This window comes from Dendrobates tinctorius, unplaced genomic scaffold (assembly GCF_039654945.1).
Source record: "Dendrobates tinctorius isolate UK_male_01 unplaced genomic scaffold, ASM3965494v1 ptg000063l, whole genome shotgun sequence".
NCBI lineage: Eukaryota > Metazoa > Chordata > Amphibia > Anura > Dendrobatidae > Dendrobates > Dendrobates tinctorius.
The window spans coordinates 19339266-19356941 of record NW_027361731.1 but is presented as its reverse complement, the minus strand read 5'-3'; the positions used below and the strand labels follow the sequence as shown (position 1 = coordinate 19356941).

The window sequence follows — 17676 nt, the reverse complement described above, 5'->3', positions numbered from 1 at the left end:
CGTACACACGAGACTCCGCTCCGTACACCTCGTACACACGCAGCTCCGCTCAGTACACCTCGTACACAGGAGGCTCCGCTCCGTACACCTCGCACACACACGGGTCCACTCCGTACACACGAGACTCCGCTCCGTACAGCTCGTACACACGAGGCTCCGCTCTGTACACCTCGCACACACACGGCTCCACTCCGTACACACGAGACTCCGCTCCGTACACCTCGTACACACGAGGCTCCGCTCCGTACACACGAGACTCCGCTCCGTACACCTCGTACACACGAGGCTCCGCTCCGTACACCTCAAATACACACGGCTCTGCTCCGTACACATGAGACTCCGCTCCGTGCACCTCGTACACACACGGCTCCGCTCCGTACACCTCATACACACACGGCTCCGCTCCGTACACACGAGGCTCCGCTCCGTACACACGAGGCTCCGCTCTGTACACCCCGTACACACGTGGCTCCACGCCCTACACCTTGTACACACACAGCTCTGCTCCGTACACATCAAACACACACGCCTCCGCTCCGTACACCCACGGCTCTGCTCCGTACACACACACGGCTCCGTACACACGAGGCTCCGCTTTGTACACCTCGTACACACAAGGCTCCGCACACCTCGTACACACACGGCTCCGCTCTGTACACCTCGTAAACACATGGCTCCGCTCCGTACACCTTACACACACGGCTCCTCTCCGTACACCTCGTACACACGAGTCTCCGCTCCGTACACCTCGTACACACGAGACTCCGCTCCGTACACCTCGTACACACGAGACTCCGCTCCGTACACCTCGTACACACGCGGCTCCGCTCCGTACACACGCGGCTCCGCTCCGTATAGCTCATACACACACGGCTCCGCTCCGTACACACGAGACTCCGCTCCGTACACCTCGTACGCACGCAGCTCCGCTCAGTACACCTCGTACACACGAGGCTCTGCTCCGTACACCTCGCACACACACGGCTCCGCTCCGTACACAAGAGACTCTGCTCCGTACAGCTCGTACACACGAGGCTCTGCTCTGTACACCTCGCAAACACACGGCTCTGCTCCGTACACACGAGGCTCCGCTCCGTACACAAGAGACTCTGCTCTGTACACCTCGTACACACGCGGATCCGCTCCGTACACCTCATACACACACGGCTCCGCTCCGTACACACGAGGCTCCGCTCCGTACACCTCGTACACATGTGGCTCCGCTCCGTACACACGTGGCTCCGCGCCGTACACCCCGTACACACACGGCTCTGCTCCATACACCTCGTACACACGCGGCTCCGCTCCATACACATCGTACACACACGGCTCCGCTCCATATACACACGACTCCGCTCCGTACACACACACGGCTCCGTACACACGAGGCTCCGCTCCGTACACACGAGGCTCCGCTCCGTACACCTCGTACACACACGGCTCTGCTCCGTACACACGAGACTCCGCTCCGTACACCTCGTACACAGGCGGCTCCGCTCCGTACCCCTCGTACACAGGCGGCTCCGCTCCGTACACCTCGTACACAGGCGGCTCCGCTCCGTACACCTCGTACACAGGCGGCTCCGCTCCTTACACCTCGTACACACGCGGCTCCGCTCCGTACACCTCGTACGGCTTCGCTCCGTACACCTCGTACACAGGCGGCTCCGCTCCGTACACCTCGTACACAGGCGGCTCCGCTCCGTACACCTCGTACACAGGCGGCTCCGCTCCGTACACCTCGTACACAGGCGGCTCCGCTCCGTACACCTCGTACACACGCGGCTCCGCTCCGTACACCTCGTACATACACACGGCTCCGCTCCTTACACCTCGTACACACGCGGCTCCGCTCCGTACACCTCGTACACACACGGCTCCGCACACCTCGTACACACGCGGCTCCGCTCCTTACACCTCGTACACACACGGCTCCGCTACATCCACACTGTACACCCCTCCTGACCCCACACATAAACTTCCCCTCATCCAGCACCATGACAATCAGCACAGCAGAGTCCTGCACACACTGAGGCCCCGATCATGTGACCCCTGACTCCTCCCCTCCTGTGACCTCATCACAGGTCCTATGCACACGGAGCAGCCATATATGTGGATTGCGGCTCTGCGGGTGGAGGTCGGTGCTGGAGGCTCCATTATTCTCTATGTGGAGTGCGGCTCTGCGGGTGGAGGTCGGTGCTGGAGGCCCCATTATTCTCTATGTGGAGTGCGGCTCTGCGGGTGGAGGTAGGTGCTGGAGGCTCCATTATTCTCTATGTGGAGTGCGGCTCTGGTTGAGCCTAGACTGTGTGGGCTCCTTCCAGGTCCTAACTGCAGCCCAGACAGACAAACGTGTAATGGCGTCTTCTCTTCCTTCTTTTGCTGTCAGAACACGCCCCCTCCGGTGTGACACGCCCCCGGAAATGACGTCACATCTGGAAGGAGCCCATACAGTCTAGGCATTGTACAGTGTCCAGTGTTGTTGTCAGTGGTCACTATGTGAGGAGACCGCAACAGGTAAGAGGAGACTGGGTCTGACAGCCTGTGCCTGCTGAGGGGAGAGAAATGAGGGGACTGGGGGGCTGCGTCCTACAGGGGGAGGCTAGTGAGGGGACTGGGGGGCTGCGTCCCACAGGGGGAGGCTAGTGAGGAGACTGGGGGGCTGCGTCCCACAGGGGAAGGCTAGTGAGGAGACTGGGGGGCTGCGTCCCACAGGGGAAGGCTAGTGAGGGGACTGGGGGGCTGCGTCCCACAGGGGGAGGCTAGTGAGGAGACTGGGGGGCTGCGTCCCACAGGGGAAGGCTAGTGAGGGGACTGGGGGGCTGCGTCCCACAGGGGGAGGCTAGTGAGGGGACTGGGGGCTGCGTCCCACAGGGGAAGGCTAGTGAGGGGACTGGGGGGCTGCGTCCCACAGGGGAAGGCTAGTGAGGGGACTGGGGGGCTGCGTCCCACAGGGGAAGGCTAGTGAGGGGACTGGGGGGCTGCGTCCCACAGGGGAAGGCTAGTGAGGGGACTGGGGGGCTGCGTCCCACAGGGGAAGGCTAGTGAGGGGACTGGGGGGCTGCGTCCCACAGGGGGAGGCTAGTGAGGGGACTGGGGGGCTGCGTCCCACAGGGGAAGGCTAGTGAGGGGACTGGGGGGCTGCGTCCCACAGGGGAAGGCTAGTGAGGGGACTGGGGGGCTGCGTCCCACAGGGGAAGGCTAGTGAGGGGACTGGGGGGCTGCGTCCCACAGGGGAAGGCTAGTGAGGGGACTGGGGGGCTGCGTCCCACAGGGGAAGGCTAGTGAGGGGACTGGGGGGCTGCGTCCCACAGGGGAAGGCTAGTGAGGGGACTGGGGGGCTGCGTCCCACAGGGGAAGGCTAGTGAGGGGACTGGGGGGCTGCGTCCCACAGGGGGAGGCTAGTGAGGGGACTGGGGGGCTGCGTCCCACAGGGGAAGGCTAGTGAGGGGACTGGGGGGCTGCGTCCCACAGGGGAAGGCTAGTGAGGGGACTGGGGGGCTGCGTCCCACAGGGGAAGGCTAGTGAGGGGACTGGGGGGCTGCGTCCCACAGGGGAAGGCTAGTGAGGGGACTGGGGGGCTGCGTCCCACAGGGGAAGGCTAGTGAGGGGACTGGGGGGCTGCGTCCCACAGGGGGAGGTTAGTGAGAGGACTCTGGGGCTGCGTCCCACAGGGGGAGGCTGCTGAGAGGAGTCTGCAGCCCGCAGGGAGATTCTTTTTGACAGGCTGTGTGAGTAGCTAACTTAAGTCCGTGTGTTAATTTGTCCACCATTTCAGTACGTGATTGTTTGATATAATAATGCCGTCCTCCTTCCCAACAAGAATTTATAAGCTACTGAATGACCCTGAGCGCTGCTGCGAAACCAAATGCCCCATTACAGCATCAGGCAGCAGCTCAGGATCACCCAGTAGCTTATACGTTTTGGCTGGAGTGTGAAAGGGGGGAGGGAATGATTAATACAAGTGGGATCTGCGCTCACACTGCAGTGTATGGACTGAGCGCTGATCTCCCAGCCTCATACATGCTGCGGGGTTCAGGTCTGGAGACCCGCGGCCGGTCCATGCACTGCGGTCCAAGTGCAGACTGATATTCACCAACAGTTCCTCTAGCTGAATTCTGGCCGGGAGTCTGCATGTTACACCCTTGTAGCCCCGTGACTGCTGTTCCCGGCTCTGAGACTGGCAAATCCTCACAGCGCACAGTGCGTACACTTTGAGGATTCGCAGGTCTACAGTCATAGTTGACCCATAGAGGGACTGCAGGCTTGTGGATTTAGACCAGCCAACTCCTTTATGCCTGGGTTCACATTGCGTTGTGTTTAATGCGCTGACGGCATCCGTTATATAGCGGCACTAACGCTATGTAACGGAAGTGTTAACGCCCCCATTGCCCGCAATAATAGTAAAGCATCCTAACCCATGTCAAAATCAGCATGTGTTAGCGATGATGCGTTACTTCAGGACGCACCCTCGAGCGCGGTCTGCAGCGTTTTCGGGTGCGTCGGGTCTAGCGCACAAGACCTGTATGGGCTAACGCATGGTAACGAAATGCTGCCGTGCATTAGCACTAGGTCACAAAAGATGTCAAAAATGACATCTGCGTTAGCTCATCTGTTTAACGGATGCCCCTAACACAATGTGAGCCTAGCCTAAGGCTCATTCAGCGGTGATTTAGTCCCTGTGGTCCCGGAGCTCCGTGCTGGTCGCTGCAGGATCACGTCTCTCAGCCACACACAGCAGCGACCGGCCCCGGAGCTCCGAGAACAGTCTCTAATCACTGCCTGTAATCTGTGTCAGGGCAGCCTCCAGTCATTACTGGTTATGCTGAACGTGGGCACTATAGAGAGATGGGTGCAATAAATACCTACATATAATATATAAGAGCAAACTTTATATAAACACACTGTATAGTACAGGCAGGTATGTATTATATACAGTATAGACTAGTGATGGAAAGCTCGGCTCTTTTTGGCAATTCGGCTCTTTTAACGGCTCTTTTTTTAATATTAATTTGTTTTCCACAGTCCTGGTTCCTGCTCTCTCCTGTGCAGTGAGGGCCTCATTCTCCACCTGTATAAGGATCTAGTAATGCAGTGTAGACTGTTATTCAGCATTGCTGTCTCCTCAGATTGTCAGCTCTTGTGATCAGGCCCCGGCTCCTCGCTCCGGTCTCTCCTGTACAGTGAGGCCTCATTATACCCCTGTATAAGGATCTAGTGACGCAGTGTAGACTGTTATTCAGCATTGCTGTTTCCTCAGATTGTCAGCTCTTGTGATCAGGCCCCTGCTCCTCGCTCCGGTCTCTCCTGTACAGTGAGGCCTCATTATACCCCTGTATAAGGATATAGTGACGCAGTGTAGACTGTTATTCAGCATTGCTGTCTCCTCAGATTGTCAGCTCTTGTGATCAGGCCCCTGCTCCTCGCTCCGGTCTCTCCTGTACAGTGAGGCATCATTATACCCCTGTATAAGGATCTAGTGACGCAGTGTAGACTGTAATTGAGCATTGCTGTGTCCTCAGATTATCAGCTCTTGTGATCAGGCCCCTGCTCCTCGCTCCGGTCTCTCCTGTACAGTGAGGCCTCATTATACCCCTGTATAAGGATCTAGTGACGCAGTGTAGACTGTTATTCAGCATTGCTGTTCCCTCAGATTGTCAGCTCTTGTGATCAGGCCCCTGCTCCTTGCTCCGGTCTCTCCTGTACAGTGAGGCCTCATTATTCTCCTGTATAAGGATCTAGTGACGCAGTGTAGACTGTTATTCAGCATTGCTGTTTCCTCAGATTGTCAGCTCTTGTGATCAGGCCCCTGCTCCTCGCTCCGGTCTCTCTTGTACAGTGAGGCCTCATTATACCCCTGTATAAGGATCTAGTGACGCAGTGTAGACTGTTATTCAGCATTGCTGTCTCCTCAGATTGTCAGCTCTTGTGATCAGGCCCCTGCTCCTCGCTCCTGTCTCTCCTGTACAGTGAGGCCTCATTATACCCCTGTATAAGGATCTAGTGACGCAGTGTAGACTGTTATTCAGCATTGCTGTCTCCTCAGATTGTCAGCTCTTGTGATCAGGCCCCTGCTCCTTGCTCCGGTCTCTCCTGTACAGTGAGGCCTCATTATACCCCTGTATAAGGATCTAGTGACGCAGTGTAGACTGTTATTCAGCATTGCTGTTTCCTCAGATTGTCAGCTCTTGTGATCAGGCCTCTGCTCCTCGCTCCGGTCTCTCCTGTACAGTGAGGCCTCATTATACCCCTGAATAAGGATCTAGTGACGCAGTGTAGACTGTTATTCAGCATTGCTGTTTCCTCAGATTGTCAGCTCTTGTGATCAGTCCTCTGCTCCTTGCTCCGGTCTCTCCTGTACAGTGAGGCCTCCTTATACCCCTGTATAAGGATCTAGTGACGCAGTGTAGACTGTTATTCAGCATTGCTGTTTCCTCAGATTGTCAGCTCTTGTGATCAGGCCTCTGCTCCTCGCTCCGGTCTCTCCTGTACAGTGAGGCCTCATTATACCCCTGTATAAGGATCTAGTGACGCAGTGTAGACTGTTATTCAGCATTGCTGTTTCCTCAGATTGTCAGCTCTTGTGATCAGGCCCCTGCTCCTCGCTCCGGTCTCCCCTGTACAGTGAGGCCTCATTATACCCCTGTATAAGGATCTAGTGACGCAGTGTAGACTGTTATTCAGCATTGCTGTTTCCTCAGATTGTCAGCTCTTGTGATCAGGCCCCTGCTCCTCGCTCCGGTCTCCCCTGTACAGTGAGGCCTCATTATACCCCTGTATAAGGATCTAGTGACGCAGTGTAGACTGTTATTCAGCATTGCTGTTTCCTCAGATTGTCAGCTCTTGTGATCAGGCCCCTGCTCCTCGCTCCGGTCTCCCCTGTACAGTGAGGCCTCATTATACCCCTGTATAAGGATCTAGTGACGCAGTGTAGACTGTTATTCAGCATTGCTGTGTCCTCAGATTGTCAGCTCTTGTGATCAGTCCTCTGCTCCTCGCTCCGGTCTCCCCTGTACAGTGAGGCCTCATTATACCCCTGTATAAGGATCTAGTGACGCAGTGTAGACTGTTATTCAGCATTGCTGTTTCCTCAGATTGTCAGCTCTTGTGATCAGGCACCTGCTCCTCGCTCCGTTCTCTCCTGTACAGTGAGGCCTCATTATACCCCTGAATAAGGATCTAGTGACGCAGTGTAGACTGTTATTCAGCATTGCTGTTTCCTCAGATTGTCAGCTCTTGTGATCAGGCACCTGCTCCTCGCTCCGGTCTCTCCTGTACAGTGAGGCCTCATTATACCCCTGTATAAGGATCTAGTGACGCAGTGTAGACTGTTATTCAGCATTGCTGTTTCCTCAGATTGTCAGCTCTTGTGATCAGGCCCCTGCTCCTCGCTCCGGTCTCCCCTGTACAGTGAGGCCTCATTATACCCCTGTATAAGGATCTAGTGACGCAGTGTAGACTGTTATTCAGCATTGCTGTGTCCTCAGATTGTCAGCTCTTGTGATCAGGCCCCTGCTCCTCGCTCCGGTCTCCCCTGTACAGTGAGGCCTCATTATACCCCTGTATAAGGATCTAGTGACGCAGTGTAGACTGTTATTCAGCATTGCTGTTTCCTCAGATTGTCAGCTCTTGTGATCAGGCCCCTGCTCCTCGCTCCGGTCTCTCCTGTACAGTGAGGCCTCATTATACCCCTGTATAAGGATCTAGTGACGCAGTGTAGACTGTTATTCAGCATTGCTGTCTCCTCAGATTGTCAGCTCTTGTGATCAGGCCCCTGCTCCTCGCTCCGGTCTCTCCTGTACATTGAGGCCTCATTATACCCCTGTATAAGGATCTAGTGACGCAGTGTAGACTGTTATTCAGCATTGCTGTCCCCTCAGATTGTCAGCTCTTGTGATCAGGCCCCTGCTCCTCGCTCCGGTCTCTCCTGTACAGTGAGGCCTCATTATACCCCTGTATAAGGATCTAGTGACGCAGTGTAGACTGTTATTCAGCATTGCTGTCCCCTCAGATTGTCAGCTCTTGTGATCAGGCCCCGGCTCCTTGGTTGCAGACAGTCTTACTATGTATTCCTTTCTAATCTGTGGCGTTTTTTGTACATGTCCTGTCTGGATTAGTAAGTGCTGCAATCTGTGTTGGCGCTGTATAAGAGTATAATCCGTAAAAGGTATGTTGGAAGCACTGTACACACACACACTCCAAAATATGTAAGCAACGCCTACTGAATAGTAAAATCAGACACTAAGAGCAGCTGCCTGGCCGGGGTGCTCGGTGTCGCACCCTCACTGATCAGACATTGCTGACCTATTCTAAGGTTAGCCAGCATTAAAGTCATGGACAACCTCGCAGGTGCACTTATTTGTAGCCTGCAGAATGATTTGGACTAGGGCCAGTTTTGTTTCCATATTACACTGAGAAGATCCTTTCTGTTCCCCACTGGCGCCTTCCTCCTGACTCCCCTATTACTGCAGTGTAATAAAGTCATGTGCCGTGAGAATAGTTTCATATCGGCCCTGGTGATCTGATAATGACCCAGCAGTAGCCCAGCGGGACGTCTATTCCCCCAGACTAGTCGTCCGCACCTTCATTGCTGTAGGCATTCCCTCTTGGACGCGATTTATTCGCATCCGTGTTTTTCCTGCAAATGGATGAAAACGCATGGAACTGCACCCTGATCAGGATCTGGTTGGAAATGTGAAATTCTGACTTCTGGCGCAGAGGATAGGGGGAGAGGGAGGAGAGAGAGAGGGGAGAGAGAAGAGAGAGAGACTGGTGAAAGACAGTGGGCCTCGGAGCCTTCGCAGTATGAAATCCACATGCAGATTGGACGCAGGCATCCTGATTCAGGTGCGTCTACAGTGACAATCATATGTTTTTGCTGACACATATCAGGATGTCTGCAGATTTTTTTTAACACACGAAATTCGCAACAAGCTGCGTTTTGGGAGAACATGGAAAATCCTGATGCCTCCTGATGCAAACGCAGCTCCGTGTCTCCCTATGTTAAGTATAGGGATGTAATCTGGATCAGGATTGCTACGCTTCACAACGCACCGTACCACAACACTAGTGTGATCGCAGCCCCACTCGTGCAGCCCCTAACCAGGTGCCCCCATGTCATATACATGCTCCCAATACATTTTATTATCATCACCACACTGTAACACAGGGCACAAGCCCTTCTAGTGAGGCGGGAAGGATCACTATGACAGAGCAGAATGCGGACATAGTCTAGATTGTGTCTGCAGTCTGTTCCCATACAGCACATCCCTCGCTTCTGAGCATCAGTGCCGCAACACAGATCCCTGCACACGGACCCGTGTCCTCCTGGATCCGTGCTCCATAGAGCTCCATGTTAATTCCAGACGTGTACCCGCGGATCCGTGCGTCTCCCTGCGCCTGCGTGTTTTTCTGATGACACAAAACTGCAACAAGTTGCGTTTTTGTGCGTCTGATAAAATATGCAGACACAGCGATCCGTGGGAAAACGGTGACAACTGGATGCACAGTCCCATCCGTCACCACTGAAAGTCAATGGAGACAAAAACGGATCCGTGTGCAGCCAAAATATGCAAGTGTGACACCAGCTTAACCCTATAAGGCCATGTGCACACGGTGCGGATTCTGCTGCGGATTCGCAGCGTTTCAGGCTCTGCAGCAGCTTTAGCTGCGTTGTACAGTACCATTGTTTTCAATGGTAAACTGGAAAACACTGTGCACATGCTGCAGATTTTTCCACGTGGATTTGCTGCGGGTTCAAATCCACAGCATGTCAATTCTTTGTGCGGAATCCGCTGCGGTTTCACACCTCCATTGTAGAGGTGTGAAACCGCAGGGCTAAACCGCAGGCTAATCCGCAGGTCTTTTTTACCTGTGGATTTTTCCAAATCCGCAGCACCAAAAATTATGTGTGCACATGGCCTAATTATTGGGGCTGGACCTAGATCTCTGCACAGTCTTGCCTGAAATCACTTTATTATATTGCTTACCCTCCCCTCAGCAAGAATTGCCGCTTCTCCCTGTAGGGTTCCTGTCCTGTGTGACTGTCCTGAATCCTCCTCACTCAGTGCTGCACTGCTGCTGAGGCTGAGCTGAGTCGGCTGACTTTAATAGTATACTATATATGCATATACATATTAGTCCTTAAAACCCAACACCAACTATGGGTACATTCCGCAAGTATAAATGAACGCTAAATGCCATTAAAAGGAATAAACAAATGGCACAAGGAATGTGGAGTACAAAATATAAACAATTTTATTCATATTAGAATTCATATATCATACAATCACATATAGATGCCTCAAATTACCAAAAAGCCGCTGGATACATGGACAGAATAAATCACTACTTTATTAAAGTTAAAATAAACCAATAGTGGTGCTACGCTATGGTATATAGTACCCGCATAACTATAAGTGAGACCGCTATAGACCAGATTATAATAAGTGCCCCAACTGACACATTACTCCTACATTTAGTATCTGGACCTAACAGAAGCGGATCACATTCCTAGCAATTCAGGGCAAGCCATAACAACTGCTACCAAATGTAGAATTAGTAATACCTGTATATAATGTCCACGCTATCACCACGATCTACCCCGACGCGCGTTTCGCCTCTTTTTCCGGGGGCATGACCACAGGGAGGCTGGAAGTGCCTATAAATCACCGATGACCAATCAAAAGGGCCATAAGAGTCCACCGCTAAATAGCAGAAAATATATGAACAGAAGCGGCTCACCCATTGGTTGTACTCCACGCCTACTACCCACACATACGTCGCCAACCAACCAATGGGTGAGCCGCTTCTGTTCATATATTTTCTGCTATTTAGCGGTGGACTCTTATGGCCCTTTTGATTGGTCATCGGTGATTTATAGGGACTTCCAGCCTTCCTGTGGTCATGCCCCCGGAAGAAGAGGCGAAACGCGCGTCGGGGTAGATCGCGGTGATGGCGTGGACATTATATACAGGTATTATTAATTCTACATTTGGTAGCAGTTGTTATGGCTTGCCCTGAATTGCTAGGAATGTGATCCGCTTCTGTTAGGTCCAGATACTAAATGTAGGAGTAATGTGTCAGTTGTGGCACTTATTATAATCTGGTCTATAGCGGTCTCACTTATAGTTATGCGGGTACTATATACCATAGCGTAGCACCACTATTGGTTTATTTTAACTTTAATAAAGTAGTGATTTATTCTGTCCATGTATCCAGCGGCTTTTTGGTAAATTGAGGCATCTATATGTGATTGTATGATATATGAATTCTAATATGAATAAAATTGTTTATATTTTGTACTCCACATTCCTTGTGCCATTTGTTTATTCCTTTTAATGGCATTTAGCATTCATTAATAGTATACTATAGTATAGAATATGTGAGAGTCTACATGAGACCAATTTGCTGAGTCACTTGAGTTTAACCCCTCTACAGTCACATGCCATATACTGTATGCCATGCATGCATGTCTGAAGCTAGGAGGAGTATATCACTTTAAATATTTCCACTCACTCCAGCACAGACAGCACACATTTCCCTCTCTTGGTCTCCTGACAGCTCCGCCTCCTCCCAGATGAGTCACTGCCACTGCCTGGCGTCAGAAAAAGAAAAAAAAAAAAAGAACCGGCTCGTTCACAGTGCAGAGCCGGCTCATTTCGTTCCCAGCGGAGACCCGGCTCTTTGAATCGGATCGTTCATGAATGACACATCACTAGTATAGACTTTATTTTATCTACCGGCATGTATTAGATATACTGTGTTTGTGTGTTTTATATAGGTGTATAATAATATTTTTAGTCCAGGTAACAATCACTTTAGTCTTAAACTGGTTTTGAAAAATTCAACCACAGTGTGTAAAACATTTGGGCACTGGAATGGTGCTTTAAAGGAGCTCTGTCAGCACAGAATGACTGTTCTACCAAGTACAGGAGCTTAGTGCTTCATGGCGGCCAATCATTGAAATACACCTTCCCACCTGCTTGGTTTCCCTCTCTCTCCCCTCTTCTCTGGCTCTATGAAGCCAGAGCTGTCAATTAAAGAAAAAGGGATGGAGATAGAGGGAGAACAAGCAGGTGGGAAGGAGAATTTAAATGATTGGTCGCCGTGAAGCACCAAGCGCCTGTACTTGATTGGACAGTCATTCTGTGCTGACAGGGTCCCTTTAAACCTAATTCCCTCTCGTACTCACCTTCCGACATATTCGTCAATTTTCAGCACCAATCCGGTCTTACGGTGCCATCTTGTAAGCACAGCTTCTGACTGGCTAGAAGTCAGAAGCTGCGAAAACAGTCTACCTTTTCATCATGGCGGCTTAAAAAATCTTTTGGTCAAAACGATGGCTGATGGCTATGTATGTGATATGGTGTTAATGTGTGATTGGTGAGGATGTGGTGCAGGAGTTTTTCCAAAAGTGGATGGTGGGACTGTGGAAAGTTCGAATGATGGAGGCGGAGCTGGGTGGAGATTGGGTGGAGTTTCAAGGGGGCCCCAAAATTTTGACAGTATGGGGCCCTGAAATTCCTAGTGGTAACCCTGGTTCTGACATTACTCCCTCCTTAACAGCGGCCAAAGGACGACAACGGACCTGGTTTCTCAGGGTATTTTTGATCGAACTGAGTGATCTTCTGCAGGGCACAGATGTCAGCAACGGGTTCCCAAGAGTCCTCCTCAGGTGGATATCCTTGCCATCTTATAAGATTCTGGAATCCTGGAATCAATGATTTCCTCCACCAAGAATTTCTCCTGCCCATCTACCAGTATGGATCATGGAGGCAGCACAATGCATCCCTGAAAGCTGTTAGGAGACACAGACTTCAAAATAGAGACATGAAATACTGGGTGGACCTTCATAGTCCTCGGCAGCTTAAGACGGCAGGCCACCGAACTCACGACGATTCCTGTAACAAATGGAGGCACAGGTTGTGAAGTTCACATTCATTGTTTATTGCAATATTTGTGGAACCTCGCGACCACTGTCTGGGGAGCTCCGTAGGGGCGTGACTAAGTGAGCCTCAGACACCCGTAGTAAGTCCCCTCGAACAGGGTCAGAATGAAGTGTCTGGAGGAAACCGGTGCTACCTCCAGTCAGACCCCGGACACGTGGCAGCAGTCCCAATGGGACAGATGGATAAACATGGTTAACAGAAATGGTCAAGCTGACCGACGGGTTCCCAGTACATGGGTAAAAGCTGGCACAGGCGTTTTCCAGTGGTTCGGATGAATGAGTGGCGGGACGGAACTGGTGTAGACGGGACGGAACAGGCATAGACGGTACAGACGTATTCTTGGACAGCCGGGAAACAGTTAACATACTGTTTGTCTCCGCAGACTGTCTAAGCGGAATACTTGGCAGAACACTGCAGGCGCACAAGTACAATAGGCAGCAGAACCAGAAGCTAGCAACAGAAGATACTTGTTTCTGCCGCACCCTCCCTATGATGAAGATGCTAGAAATAGTAATTACTAACACACCATTAGTCAGAAGTACTTTTTGAAAAATGCGCTCTGTGTCTTTAAGAGACTGGGCGCACGCGCCCTGTGCACTCTACTCGGGGACCTGCTGGCCACGTGCCAGGAAACAGGGGAAAGTGAGGAAGTAGAGGCTTCAGCAGGGCAGCGTGGGGCCAGCACAGAGCGGGAGTCCCGACAGGGACCCCGTGGAGGAGCAGAGACTGCAGCAGGACTGCATGGGGCCGGCACAGAGCGGGAGTCCCGATGGGAACCCCGCAGAGGTACGGGACCGGGTTTAACAACACTGGTGATCTTGAAAGGACTTATGAACTTCTGTCCCAGTTTCTGTGAAGGAACGTTCAGTCTTAGATTCTTAGTGGATAACCACACTGAGTCTCCTACCTTGAACATGGGTGCTGGCTTCTGGAATCTTTCAGCCGATCTCTTGTAATGTTCCTGAGCTGAATTTAATGTTTTCCTCTTCGCCACGACAGCACCCACTGAGAGAGGGGATCCGCCCCTAGGAACAGGAAACCTACAGAGAGATAAATGGGGCAGTCCCCCTTGCTCCCTCAGTTTGGTTTCCTGTTCCTAGGAAGGAACCCGCAGAAGAGGATACCTGATCTGGTAGCCGCCCGCGTGCATGATATGAGCAGCGGGGGCCCCAGGACTGGAAGCAGCGTTCGGGAGGAAGAGATGAAGTCCCCCCCCCCTAGCTGGTAATGCAGGTGAGGCCTCAGTGGGGAGTACCGAGGCTCACTTAATGGGGCAGGGGCAGAGCAACGCCCCCCCATCCCCATAGAGGGATATGCACGCATTACGGGGCACATTACAGCACCGGGGATGTTCGCCCCCCTCCCCCGATACAGCAAGGGGGGCTAGAGGTGGGAGGGGCGGAACCGGTGAGCTGCATAAGAAGCGCCGGTAATGTTACAGCGGTGCGCAGCTATGTCATCCATAGATGACCCGGTTTCGCTCCAACAGAGCCAGCCGAATGAGTCCCCACAGGGCAGCAGAAAGAGCGGCACTACAAGAAGGAGCAGCAGTACCAGGAGAAGTGGCAGCTCCAGAAGGGAGTCCAGTGGGCATTCCAGGCAGAATGAGCCCACACAAAAAAAGTGGAAGGAGAAAGAACCGTCCCACGCTTCGCCTCAGCCTGAATTGCGAACCCAGCAGCCGGTAAATTGCTGACGAGATTCACGGGTGAGTGTTTTTAGTCAGACTTATAGCTAATGGCGTACCCTTGATCCATACTTTTAGGCCAAGAGAACGGAGAAGGTGAAAAATAGAGAGTGTGCCTTATGTTCTCAGCCCCTCCCAGATGACCACCCTAAAAGATTATGCGAGTCTTGTATTGAAGAGACCCTACAGGAAGAATCCTCAGGGAGAAAGGAGGATATCCGTGCTATAATTAGAGAGGAGCTACGGGCCTTGGGCGGCTCCAGTAGTCTGGGGGGTCGTTCTAGAGGAATGGTTTCGCCAAGAGGAATGGCTTCACCGGCGTCAGGATCGCCGTCAGAAACTGGGGAACTAGACTCAGATCCCAGGAATACTTTTCCTCAGAGGAGGAGGAACAGACTTGTTTCCCTACGGACAGTGTTAATAACCTAGTTAAATCTGTCCGAAATACCATGGGGTTGCCAGGGGAGAAACAGGGTCAGAGAACCTTCCTCCCCTTAACGTTAAAACGCAAGTACCCGTTTGACGTTGAGGAGTTGACATCTTGGTCGAGAGCCCCCAAAGTAGATGCGGCAGTGGCCTCTACCTCTCGTAGATCCTCCCTGCCTGTGGAAGATTCAGGGACGTTGGCTGACTCGTTAGATCGTAAGACAGATACCTTTCTTAAACGATCCTGGGAGGCATGCACGGCAGCTTTTAAGCCCGCAATAGCAGCCACGTGCACAGCAAGGTCAATGTTGGTGTGGCTGAATGACCTAGAGGAGAAAATAAAGTGCGGAGTATCCTGAAACAAACTCCTTTCCTCTATTCCCCTCATTAAGGGAGCAGCGGCTTTCCTGTCTGACTCCTCAGTGGACTCTCTCCGATTATCTGTTAGAGCAGCAGGGCTAACCAATTCGGGCCGGCGGGCCTTATGGTTGAAGGGGTGGAGAGGAGATACAAAGACTAAACTTTGCGCTATACCCTGCCAGGGTAAGTACCTATTTGGCACGGAATTGGACGAGATCTTAACAAAAGTGGGGGAGAGAAAGAAAGGTTTTCCTAACCCGTATATTCCCTTTAACAGGAGGGCCTACAGGAAGCCTCCATTCGGAAAAGAGAGATTTCAAACCTCAGGACCGCTGGGGAAATAAGGATCCCAAACAGAGGGGCCGCCTTTTTGGGAAACGTCCCTTCAGAGGGGACAGGTTCCGCTAGTACCAGTACACCGGTAGGTGGCAGACTACTGAAATTCAGCCACCAATGGGGGAAGATTACATCCAACCCCTGGGCCATTGATATCATCTCATCGGGCCTAAAACTAGAATTTGTTCGGCATCCACCGAACTCCTTCCTATTGACTTCTATGAAGTCCCAAGCACAACAGGAAGCACTGGAGATGGAGATTGCAACGCTGTTAACTAAGCGTGTTCTGATAGAGGTCCCGGGGGACGAAAAGGGAGAAGGCTTTTATTCTCCCCTCTTTTTAGTCCCTAAGCCAGACGGCTCTTTTAGGACTATAATAAATTTAAAGAAGCTTAACACATTCTTGAAGCTGAGGTCATTTAAAATGGAATCAATAAATTCAGCAATAAAACTCTTGTTCCCCAGGTGCTATATGGCAGTCTTGGACCTAAAGGATGCTTATTACTATCTCCCCATATACCAGCGGCACCAGAGGTTCCTGCGGGTAGCAGTCTGGTTCAAGGGTCGGATTCAACATTTCCAGTTTACGGCGATGCCGTTCGGACTATCTATGGCCCCTCCAGTGTTTACCAAATTGATGTTGGAGGTGATGTCATATATAAGGCTGAATGACACCCTAGTGGTCCCCTACTTGGACGACCTGCTCATAGTGGGAAATTCTGTTGCCCAATGTGGAAAAAGAATAGCTGATATTGTCTCATCCTTAGAGACACTAGGCTGGCTAATCAACTGGGAAATGTCCAGGCTAAAACTCTTAACCTGTCAGAAGTTCCTAGGCCTGCAAGTAGATTCCGTAAGTCAGAAATGCTTTCTACCAGATGCTAAGGCGCAGGCCATAGTTAATAAGATACGGATCATCACTGAAAAACCTGTAATATCATTGAGACAGGGTATGTCCTTGCTGGGGTCCCTAGTATCATGCATTCCAGCGGTGCAATGGGCCCAATTCCACTCCAGAAAATTGCAGTGGGCTATTTTACAGGAGACAGACAGATTGCAGGGGAGGTTGGAAGGGAGGATATCCCTATCGCCCGAAGTCGTTAACTCCCTAGATTGGTGGTTGGATCCTACCAATTTATCAAAAGGAGTTCAATGGTGGGTTACTCCATCTATGGTACTCACCATGGATGCTAGCCCCTCGGGGTGGGGAGCCCACCTGGAGGAAGAGAATGGTACAGGGCCAGTGGCTGGAGGAAGAAGCAGAAAGCTCCTCTAATATGAAGGAACTAACAGCAGTTTACTATGCTATATCTCAATTTCTCCCGCAGTTAAGAGGCACCCACGTGAGGATCCAGTCAGACAATACCACCGCAGTGGCATATATAAACCGGCAAGGAGGTACGCGATCAGGACCATTGATGTCTATCGCAGAAAAGATCTTTCAGATAGCCGAGGTGCATCTTCACTCCTTGTCTGCGCTCCACATAAGAGGAGTAGACCATTCTCGAGCAGACTACCTCAGCCGCCAGACCCTATATCAGGGCGAGTGGGTCCTCAGCCACCACATCTTCGAGATGATAGAGGCAAAATGGGGCAGACCAGAGCCAACAGACAGGTAAAAAAGTTTGCTTCTCTCTACAGAGCAGACAACCCAGACATACTAGATGCCCTCCAAGCACCCTGGACATTCCAGCAAGCCTATGCCTTTCCTCCAATGGTTCTGTTACCAACAGTGATCAGGAAAATAAGACAAGAGAGGGTGAGGGTCATCTTGATAGCACCGTTTTGGCCCAAGAGGCCATGGGTTTTCATGGCTGAGAGCCATGTCAATAACCAACCCATGGATTTTGCCGCTACATCGGGACCTTATCTCGCAGGGTCCCTGCTACCATCCACAGGTCAAAGCCCTGCGCCTAG

General features: G+C 51.9%; 2 protein-coding genes across 2 annotated transcripts in view; both read left to right on the top strand.

Moving 5' to 3' along the window:
• The window catches only part of LOC141094351 (uncharacterized), a 336208-nt gene that overhangs the window by 54068 nt on the left and 264464 nt on the right, over window positions 1-17676 (top strand).
• LOC141094334 (oocyte zinc finger protein XlCOF8.4-like) overlaps window positions 2369-17676 on the top strand; it is a 61379-nt gene continuing 46071 nt past the window's right edge. Inside the window, exon 1 of the mRNA XM_073580170.1 lies at window positions 2369-2517. The gene's annotated coding sequence lies outside the window, so the exon portion shown is untranslated. The remainder of the gene's footprint in view (window positions 2518-17676) is intronic.